Consider the following 12,164-nt stretch of genomic DNA (forward strand, 5'->3'; position numbering starts at 1 on the left):
ATGAACATGAATTTAGGGAGTGTAAAATAAGACACATATATTTTATATTTTGAAAAATATGGTGAGTGTGTGTGTGTATATATATACATAGATATATATACAAAACCACAAACACAGAGACATTAAGAAGTAAAAATATATATGCCAATTGAAATTCATCATGAAATATATATCATTTAAAGATCCAAAAATATTTATTTTACTGAACATGGATGTATGTATCATGTTGTTCAAGTAGGAAGCTCACCCATAGGTTGATTTTCAGTTCAAACAGCATTTAGGAGGAGTGATTTCTTCTCACAGATTGTATCTCCCAAGTCAGCCACCTCAAAAGAATGTAGCTGGGAAACCAGGTAGGATTCTGTATGTGCATGTAAAAAGACATGTGCTGAATAGGCTGCAAAGAAAGGAAGACAGGAATTCAGATATTTGTTAAGTTTAAAAACACATGGAGTTCTATTACATTGGACTGGATTCATAACATGTACCCTTTATAATTCAAAAGGCCTGTCCAACTACGCATCATGCCTCCTCTGTACTGCTAGTATTTTTATTCTGTTTGGGTTATTTTTCTCTATCATATTATGATTTGTAGTCAGAGTCTAGTAGGGTATGGGTTAGTGTCAGGGATTCAGTTTTTGGAATGGAAAATAAGTCCAATGTTTATGCAAATATGTTCTACACAAAATCTTCCCACAATCATCCAGAAAAATGCCTTGACAATACCCTTGCCCCATGTAAGACGCAATTCGAGAAGAAGAGTCAGAAAATCATTGAATACATATGTGGAATGAAAAATGCTCAGGAGTTCACAACTTTGGAGGTGGTAGAGGAGTTTCCAGATGTAAGGGACAGGATAAACACTCCACAAACATGGAGCTCTGCTTGCCTAAAGACTTCTTGAGAAACTGCCTCTGAGAATGGGCTTTTGAAATATATGTTGTTGTCAGGAGCTTTAGCTTCTTTTGTAGTGAGACCATCAAAGCTGGGTCTTCATCTATGTGACCTGGAGGATATGGTTTCTGATTTTCCAATGAACATGAGGCAGAAGTGCTGAATTCTCTCTTTGTAGGTAAACTGTGGCCATTGGGGGCTAAGTGTCTCCCCGTGGGGACTCTGAAGCCATTTGGTCATCCTCCACTTTTCGTGGTGTTTCTTGCTGCTGCACTAGGAGTTTGGTATTTGCTTCACGAAATACAAGGAGTTTAACTGGGACACAGTGCTGGAGGGAGTTCTGTCACGTGTGGTGGGTCAGGGTCCTAGGAGAATGCACCAACCATGATTCTATCTTACAGAGCGTGGCCCCTTGACCATGGCAACCTGATTCTGAACATTGTTCTGAAACCTCTTCATATAACAAGATGCCTTTACATATAAGGGTCTGCTGGGTGCACCATGTCAGTCACAAGCCATTTGGAAGCCCATCGCAGATCCACATGGCCCCACCACAGATGTTTTATCACACACCTGCACACCACTGCTCTAGGCCCACTACTCAGCAGGCCCCACCATACTGGCATCTCTGTTCTTCATCATTTTCATGAAACCCGTCAATCAAGGCACCTGTCTGGTACACTCATGATCAGCAACAGGACATCCAAAGGTTCTCCAGTGCCACCTGGTCATGGGAATTTCAAAGATTGCATGGTATTTATCTAGCCGTTTTTAAAGGATGAAGTTGGAGGCACTGTGGGTTTCCGTTCATTCAGGAACCATTAAATGGTGAGAAAGATCATTTCAATGAAATCTCTGGATAACTCTAACAAACAAGGCTTCCCAAAGAGTGGCCAAAACGTCACATGAAACCAGGCCCACTGAGGTGTACAATGTGAGGTCCATGTGTGTTTTGACTCTCAACTATGGCTGCCAGGTCTTTAAGAATAAAATCATGTGATATCCTGGCTGAGATTCCCAGTGTTCTGTGGAAAGTCACCCTGGGCTTCGATCTCAGTTTCCAGGGGGGGGGCTCTCATGAGTGGCCTCGGAAAATCCCAACTCAATTCATGGCAATACTTCTCTGAGTTCAGTTCCAGAACTCAGTCTCCAAGGGAATCACACCAGAGTTCAAGCCCAGGCGGACCCAGTCCTCTCTTCCACCGCCACACAAATGACCACAATTCAAACCAAAACACTGCCAAAAGGCCCTCATCTTCTTCCACATAGACAATACTCATAACCTCTGGCTGGAGGTTTCCATGAGGGGCGCAGCCTAAGACAGTGTCCACAATAAGCTCCCTTGCCCATCATTTCCCTAATGTCAGGGTGGCCTGGACACCCTTCCTTTGAACCAGGAGTGATCAAATTGGCCTGCCTTTAATACTGCTCAGCTTCTCCGCTTGGAGGCCTGCTGATCTTGGGGTATAGATTCTTTGTGTGAATTGGAGTCATGAGAAAACCCAAGCACATAATGGCTAGCCTCTGCAGGGCTTTGAAAAACTCATTTGACCCAAAGGATCCCTATTCTCACTTGATGGAGGACAGGAACCTTACAGAGGAAGGCAAGAGACTTCATCCACATTGACTGCTTTTTTGCCATATTGGCTATGGATGCACATATGGGATCTTTCTTGAGATCCATCAGGTGCTGACAATCTAAGCCACAGCCTTACAGAGGAAGGCAAGAGACTTCATCCACATTGACTGCTTTTTTGCCATATTGGCTATGGATGCACATATGGGATCTTTCTTGAGATCCATCAGGTGCTGACAATCTAAGCCACAGCCTTACACAGGGCCAAGAGGCTGATTCAGATACATCCCTTTGCAAGGAATTAAGCAAAGAGCCACAAGTGATGCCCGTTCGTTTGCATTTGAAAACTGTTTTCTTCAGGCTTCACAAAGGGGTGTCCTGAGGCAAAGACCTTGCTGACATCCAGGGAAACAGAACAATAGGTAAGCAAAAGTCCCAAAGCAGGGTTTCTCCACTGAGAACTTAATGGGCCCACTGATATCTGAGTTTTCTGAGATGCTCACTATTCATTTCAGCTATCTAGTACATGGCAATGTCACCAAGCTTGGAGGTGGTACATATCTTGGACACAAAACCATGAGCCTATTCTGAAGAGTGGCCAGAATTCAGGAAAAAACCAGAAATTTAGGAAGATAGTAGGTTTTGCCCATGGATAAGGCAAGCCCCAGTCCATTCATAAATTGCGCAGGATGAATGCTGGAAGCTTTCTACTAGACAGGACACATCCATTGATGCATTCTCTTTTCTAATGTCTACAACCACGGACACAGTGCAATACACAGACATAGCAACACTCGCCTTGTCAAAAGACTTGCTAGAAACAGTCCACTCCAAACCAAACAAACCGCCTTTCCTAGCTCTTCTCAGAACATGAGACCAAACCACAGACTGAAACCCACACCCACAAAGCCACCTCCTTCCCCCAAGTAGGTCTGTGACTACCCACAGTGTCCTCTGACAGGTGGGCCATACTATGTTCACTGAAATGGCCTGTCCTGTCTCAGATCTGGACTCCTTGTCCAATTCTGTGAAGTTATCAGGAGCCAGGGGTGAGCCACTACCTGCTTTCTCAGGAAAGACCCCCTTCAGAGCTTTCTTGGCAATTGGCCATCCTCACATCTGTAGGTACCAAGAAAGACTGACTCTGTCCTCGGTAAATCCAAACAAGTGAGCCCACTGGGACTGGCACTGGAACTGCCTCTGGGTGCCTGGCTTCCTGGATCCCAAGTTCAGAGAGTTCCATCACCAAGGAAGTGTGGTGAGGTCACTTCCTTCAGGAACTGAATGAGGTCACTGCCTTGGAAACCACTCTGTTGCTTCCAAGGGTCCCATGAGATGGAGGCTGCCCCCTGCTTCCTGTGACACTTTCACAAGTTAGAATGGTATATCAACCATAGGCACCCAGGAAAAGCTCTCCACACAGGCCTGGTTTGGTCCATCTTGTCTACATTAAGAAGAGAGAGGCTCATTCAGACACATCTTTTCATCCTGACCAGGTTGTTTGCCACAGAAGATGACTTCTGCTCTCTCAGGTCCTTCCTGGCTGCCTACATCTTCTCCAGGGATCATTTCTGCATGGACCTTTGAGGTTCTCAGCAGGTGGAAGATCCCCTACATTCCTGTATTGTAAGACCAACTCTGTCCCTGCTCTTCTGTAAAGTTAGATTGAGGGAAAAGTAAATGCTTGGGGTTAAGAACATGTTCGATTTGGGTTAGAAATCATTCTGCTGGATGAAGAATGGTATTGGGAACCTGTGATATTTATAATAATATAGAGGTGAAATATATGTATGAAAACAGAAATCTAAGTAAGATTTGAAGGCCAGAAGGGCATTGGGCCCTTGATTGAAATACTTAGCTTTGAATTACATTCTGTACAGATGTCTCTGACAAATCCATATACAATGGCATAGGACCTTGTACCTTGGATGATTGAATGTAGAAGAGAAGATCCAGTCAAAAAGGGATAGTAGGTAGGATTAGGAAGATAGTCAGTAGGTTTAGGAAGAAGAGTGGGTATAATATTTGGACCAAAAGTTCTTTAGCAATAGGGTGTCTGTTAGAGAGTGAATGTAAATGTCAGCACATGTGAAGAGTCAGTCACAATGATGAACTGGGGAAGATATGTAGGAAAGCAGATATGAATATAGACATTAGGAAATCAGGAAAAGTATAAAGTGAGTGATAGGATTTGACATTTTCAACAGGGTTGAGGTTGAATATATAATCTAAGGCAGAAACAAATGTGTAGTCACCAATAGGATTGACATTTGAGAGCATTAGGCAACCTGGACAAGGATGGTTTTAGTAATCCATGCTAACTTTCCAATTAGGCTTTGGTACAATCATAAGTGTGACCTTTGCATTTTGTGTCCAGAATATCACTGTGATAAAATATATATGTAGATCAGGTGACATGAGTATTTCTTCAACTATTTTTGGGAGGAATGTATTGAAGACGTATAAATTAGCATTCGGGGGTACAAATAGGTATACCCAGGGTCTATGTGTATAGAGATAATGCATTAATAGACCACAATGTGAATAAAGAATATAACTGGTACCAATTTAAATAATGGATTGAATTGATATCTGAAAATATATAGGAAATATTAAATTGATACAGGATCATTCATTCAAACCAGTTATACATCTAATGGTAATATTAGGGTGATGGTTTACCATGAGGGGTGTGTGAGTTTTGGTTCCAAAGTGATTATGAAAATCCAAAATAATATGCTTGGAAAGAAGTCTCATGAAAAGACCAGGCAAGAAACATGGAGGAATACATGTGTTCTGAAGCAGGATTTGATGGAAAGTGAACCAAATGCCTAGAAATTTGTGAACATGAGGATGAAATATATATCCTATGATGTGCATCAACTGAAGAAACAGTAATGTACCAGTGTTGAATAAAAATAAATGTCCAAATACACATCATGTCCCATAGGAGTCTACTTGCATTGATGTTACAAAGGGTCAGTTACTGAAGAAATGTTAGGATTTCTATTCACCAATCACTGAGGTTAGTTTTCAGTACTAGGAAACAAATACGTATTTCAGGTGGATGAATATTTCTGAGAATAATCTTGTGAAAAGTTGACTATAAATCCACATACATGAACATGAATTTAGGGAGTGTAAAATAAGACACATATATTTTATATTTTGAAAAATATGGTGAGTGTGTGTGTGTATATATATACATAGATATATATACAAAACCACAAACACAGAGACATTAAGAAGTAAAAATATATATGCCAATTGAAATTCATCATGAAATATATATCATTTAAAGATCCAAAAATATTTATTTTACTGAACATGGATGTATGTATCATGTTGTTCAAGTAGGAAGCTCACCCATAGGTTGATTTTCAGTTCAAACAGCATTTAGGAGGAGTGATTTCTTCTCACAGATTGTATCTCCCAAGTCAGCCACCTCAAAAGAATGTAGCTGGGAAACCAGGTAGGATTCTGTATGTGCATGTAAAAAGACATGTGCTGAATAGGCTGCAAAGAAAGGAAGACAGGAATTCAGATATTTGTTAAGTTTAAAAACACATGGAGTTCTATTACATTGGACTGGATTCATAACATGTACCCTTTATAATTCAAAAGGCCTGTCCAACTACGCCTCATGCCTCCTCTGTACTGCTAGTATTTTTATTCTGTTTGGGTTATTTTTCTCTATCATATTATGATTCGTAGTCAGAGTCTAGTAGGGTATGGGTTAGTGTCAGGGATTCAGTTTTTGGAATGGAAAATAGGAAAATAAGTCCAAAGTTTATGCAAATATGTTCTACACAAAATCTTCCCACAATCATCCAGAAAAATGCCTTGACAATACCCTTGCCCCATGTAAGACGCAATTCGAGAAGAAGAGTCAGAAAATCATTGAATACATATGTGGAATGAAAAATGCTCAGGAGTTCACAACTTTGGAGGTGGTAGAGGAGTTTCCAGATGTAAGGGACAGGATAAACACTCCACAAACATGGAGCTCTGCTTGCCTAAAGACTTCTTGAGAAACTGCCTCTGAGAATGGGCTTTTGAAATATATGTTGTTGTCAGGAGCTTTAGCTTCTTTTGTAGTGAGACCATCAAAGCTGGGTCTTCATCTATGTGACCTGGAGGATATGGTTTCTGATTTTCCAATGAACATGAGGCAGAAGTGCTGAATTCTCTCTTTGTAGGTAAACTGTGGCCATTGGGGGCTAAGTGTCTCCCCGTGGGGACTCTGAAGCCATTTGGTCATCCTCCACTTTTCGTGGTGTTTCTTGCTGCTGAACTAGGAGTTTGGTATTTGCTTCACGAAATACAAGGAGTTTAACTGGGACACAGTGCTGGAGGGAGTTCTGTCACGTGTGGTGGGTCAGGGTCCTAGGAGAATGCACCAACCATGATTGTATCTTACAGAGCGTGGCCCCTTGACCATGGCAACCTGATTCTGAACATTGTTCTGAAACCTCTTCATATAACAAGATGCCTTTACATATAAGGGTCTGCTGGGTGCACCATGTCAGTCACAAGCCATTTGGAAGCCCATCGCAGATCCACATGGCCCCACCACAGATGTTTTATCACACACCTGCACACCACTGCTCTAGGCCCACTACTCAGCAGGCCCCACCATACTGGCATCTCTGTTCTTCATCATTTTCATGAAACCCGTCAATCAAGGCACCTGTCTGGTACACTCATGATCAGCAACAGAACATCCAAAGGTTCTCCAGTGCCACCTGGTCATGGGAATTTCAAAGATTGCATGGTATTTATCTAGCCGTTTTTAAAGGATGAAGTTGGAGGCACTGTGGGTTTCCGTTCATTCAGGAACCATTAAATGGTGAGAAAGATCATTTCAATGAAATCTCTGGAGAACTCTAACAAACAAGGCTTCCCAAAGAGTGGCCAAAACGTCACATGAAACCAGGCCCACTGAGGTGTACAATGTGAGGTCCATGTGTGTTTTGACTCTCAACTATGGCTGCCAGGTCTTTAAGAATAAAATCATGTGATATCCTGGCTGAGATTCCCAGTGTTCTGTGGAAAGTCACCCTGGGCTTCGATCTCAGTTTCCAGGGGGGGGGGCTCTCATGAGTGGCCTCGGAAAATCCCAACTCAATTCATGGCAATACTTCTCTGAGTTCAGTTCCAGAACTCAGTCTCCAAGGGAATCACACCAGAGTTCAAGCCCAGGCGGACCCAGTCCTCTCTTCCACCGCCACACAAATGACCACAATTCAAACCAAAACACTGCCAAAAGGCCCTCATCTTCTTCCACATAGACAATACTCATAACCTCTGGCTGGAGGTTTCCATGAGGGGCGCAGCCTAAGACAGTGTCCACAATAAGCTCCCTTGCCCATCATTTCCCTAATGTCAGGGTGGCCTGGACACCCTTCCTTTGAACCAGGAGTGATCAAATTGGCCTGCCTTTAATACTGCTCAACTTCTCCGCTTGGAGGCCTGCTGATCTTGGGGTATAGATTCTTTGTGTGAATTGGAGTCATGAGAAAACCCAAGCACATAATGGCTAGCCTCTGCAGGGCTTTGAAAAACTCATTTGACCCAAAGGATCCCTATTCTCACTTGATGGAGGACAGGAACCTTACAGAGGAAGGCAAGAGACTTCATCCACATTGACTGCTTTTTTGCCATATTGGCTATGGATGCACATATGGGATCTTTCTTGAGATCCATCAGGTGCTGACAATCTAAGCCACAGCCTTACAGAGGAAGGCAAGAGACTTCATCCACATTGACTGCTTTTTTGCCATATTGGCTATGGATGCACATATGGGATCTTTCTTGAGATCCATCAGGTGCTGACAATCTAAGCCACAGCCTTACACAGGGCCAAGAGGCTGATTCAGACACATCCCTTTGCAAGGAATTAAGCAAAGAGCCACAAGTGATGCCCGTTCGTTTGCATTTGAAAACTGTTTTCTTCAGGCTTCACAAAGGGGTGTCCTGAGGCAAAGACCTTGCTGACATCCAGGGAAACAGAACAATAGGTAAGCAAAAGTCCCAAAGCAGGGTTTCTCCACTGAGAACTTAATGGGCCCACTGATATCTGAGTTTTCTGAGATGCTCACTATTCATTTCAGCTATCTAGTACATGGCAATGTCACCAAGCTTGGAGGTGGTACATATCTTGGACACAAAACCATGAGCCTATTCTGAAGAGTGGCCAGAATTCAGGAAAAAACCAGAAATTTAGGAAGATAGTAGGTTTTGCCCATGGATAAGGCAAGCCCCAGTCCATTCATAAATTGGGCAGGATGAATGCTGGAAGCTTTCTACTAGACAGGACACATCCATTGATGCATTCTCTTTTCTAATGTCTACAACCACGGACACAGTGCGATACACAGACATAGCAACACTCGCCTTGTCAAAAGACTTGCTAGAAACAGTCCACTCCAAACCAAACAAACCGCCTTTCCTAGCTCTTCTCAGAACATGAGACCAAACCACAGACTGAAACCCACACCCACAAAGCCACCTCCTTCCCCCAAGTAGGTCTGTGACTACCCACAGTGTCCTCTGACAGGTGGGCCATACTATGTTCACCGAAATGGCCTGTCCTGTCTCAGATCTGGACTCCTTGTCCAATTCTGTGAAGTTATCAGGAGCCAGGGGTGAGCCACTACCTGCTTTCTCAGGAAAGACCCCCTTCAGAGCTTTCTTGGCAATTGGCCATCCTCACATCTGTAGGTACCAAGAAAGACTGACTCTGTCCTCGGTAAATCCAAACAAGTGAGCCCACTGGGACTGGCACTGGAACTGCCTCTGGGTGCCTGGCTTCCTGGATCCCAAGTTCAGAGAGTTCCATCACCAAGGAAGTGTGGTGAGGTCACTTCCTTCAGGAACTGAATGAGGTCACTGCCTTGGAAACCACTCTGTTGCTTCCAAGGGTCCCATGAGATGGAGGTTGCCCCCTGCTTCCTGTGACACTTTCACAAGTTAGAATGGTATATCAACCATAGGCACCCAGGAAAAGCTCTCCACACAGGCCTGGTTTGGTCCATCTTGTCTACATTAAGAAGAGAGAGGCTCATTCAGACACATCTTTTCATCCTGACCAGGTTGTTTGCCACAGAAGATGACTTCTGCTCTCTCAGGTCCTTGCTGGCTGCCTACATCTTCTCCAGGGATCATTTCTGCATGGACCTTTGAGGTTCTCAGCAGGTGGAAGATCCCCTACATTCCTGTATTGTAAGACCAACTCTGTCCCTGCTCTTCTGTAAAGTTAGATTGAGGGAAAAGTAAATGCTTGGGGTTAAGAACATGTTCGATTTGGGTTAGAAATCATTCTGCTGGATGAAGAATGGTACTGGGAACCTGTGATATTTATAATAATATAGAGGTGAAATATATGTATGAAAACAGAAATCTAAGTAAGATTTGAAGGCCAGAAGGGCATTGGGCCCTTGATTGAAATACTTAGCTTTGAATTACATTCTGTACAGATGTCTCTGACAAATCCATATACAATGGCATAGGACCTTGTACCTTGGATGATTGAATGTAGAAGAGAAGATCCAGTCAAAAAGGGATAGTAGGTAGGATTAGGAAGATAGTCAGTAGGTTTAGGAAGAAGAGTGGGTATAATATTTGGACCAAAAGTTCTTTAGCAATAGGGTGTCTGTTAGAGAGTGAATGTAAATGTCAGCACATGTGAAGAGTCAGTCACAATGATGAACTGGGGAAGATATGTAGGAAAGCAGATATAAATATAGACATTAGGAAATCAGGAAAAGTATAAAGTGAGTGATAGGATTTGACATTTTCAACAGGGTTGAGGTTGAATATATAATCTAAGGCAGAAACAAATGTGTAGTCACCAATAGGATTGACATTTGAGAGCATTAGGCAACCTGGACAAGGATGGTTTTAGTAATCCATGCTAACTTTCCAATTAGGCTTTGGTACAATCATAAGTGTGACCTTTGCATTTTGTGTCCAGAATATCACTGTGATAAAATATATATGTAGATCAGGTGACATGAGTATTTCTTCAACTATTTTTGGGAGGAATGTATTGAAGACGTATAAATTAGCATTCGGGGGTACAAATAGGTATACCCAGGGTCTATGTGTATAGAGATAATGCATGAATAGACCACAATGTGAATAAAGAATATAACTGGTTCCAATTTAAATAATGGATTGAATTGATATCTGAAAATATATAGGAAATATTAAATTGATACAGGATCATTCATTCAAACCAGTTATACATCTAATGGTAATATTAGGGTGATGGTTTACCATGAGGGGTGTGTGAGTTTTGGTTCCAAAGTGATTATGGAAATCCAAAATAATATGCTTGGAAAGAAGTCTCATGAAAAGACCAGGCAAGAAACATGGAGGAATACATGTGTTCTGAAGCAGGATTTGATGGAAAGTGAACCAAATGCCTAGAAATTTGTGAACATGAGGATGAAATATATATCCTATGATGTGCATCAACTGAAGAAACAGTAATGTACCAGTGTTGAATAAAAATAAATGTCCAAATACACATCATGTCCCATAGGAGTCTACTTGCATTGATGTTACAAAGGGTCAGTTACTGAAGAAATGTTAGGATTTCTATTCACCAATCACTGAGGTTAGTTTTCAGTACTAGGAAACAAATACGTATTTCAGGTGGATGAATATTTCTGAGAATAATCTTGTGAAAAGTTGACTATAAATCCACATACATGAACATGAATTTAGGGAGTGTAAAATAAGACACATATATTTTATATTTTGAAAAATATGGTGAGTGTGTGTGTGTATATATATACATAGATATATATACAAAACCACAAACACAGAGACATTAAGAAGTAAAAATATATATGCCAATTGAAATTCATCATGAAATATATATCATTTAAAGATCCAAAAATATTTATTTTACTGAACATGGATGTATGTATCATGTTGTTCAAGTAGGAAGCTCACCCATAGGTTGATTTTCAGTTCAAACAGCATTTAGGAGGAGTGATTTCTTCTCACAGATTGTATCTCCCAAGTCAGCCACCTCAAAAGAATGTAGCTGGGAAACCAGGTAGGATTCTGTATGTGCATGTAAAAAGACATGTGCTGAATAGGCTGCAAAGAAAGGAAGACAGGAATTCAGATATTTGTTAAGTTTAAAAACACATGGAGTTCTATTACATTGGACTGGATTCATAACATGTACCCTTTATAATTCAAAAGGCCTGTCCAACTACGCCTCATGCCTCCTCTGTACTGCTAGTATTTTTATTCTGTTTGGGTTATTTTTCTCTATCATATTATGATTCGTAGTCAGAGTCTAGTAGGGTATGGGTTAGTGTCAGGGATTCAGTTTTTGGAATGGAAAATAGGAAAATAAATCCAAAGTTTATGCAAATATGTTCTACACAAAATCTTCCCACAATCATCCAGAAAAATGCCTTGACAATACCCTTGCCCCATGTAAGACGCAATTCGAGAAGAAGAGTCAGAAAATCATTGAATACATATGTGGAATGAAAAATGCTCAGGAGTTCACAACTTTGGAAGTGGTAGAGGAGTTTCCAGATGTAAGGGACAGGATAAACACTCCACAAACATGGAGCTCTGCTTGCCTAAAGACTTCTTGAGAAACTGCCTCTGAGAATGGGCTTTTGAAATATATGTTGTTGTCAGGAGCTTTAGCTTCTTTTGT

Source organism: Ictidomys tridecemlineatus, chromosome 13, assembly GCF_052094955.1.
Source record: "Ictidomys tridecemlineatus isolate mIctTri1 chromosome 13, mIctTri1.hap1, whole genome shotgun sequence".
In the NCBI taxonomy this organism is placed as follows: Eukaryota; Metazoa; Chordata; class Mammalia; order Rodentia; family Sciuridae; genus Ictidomys; species Ictidomys tridecemlineatus.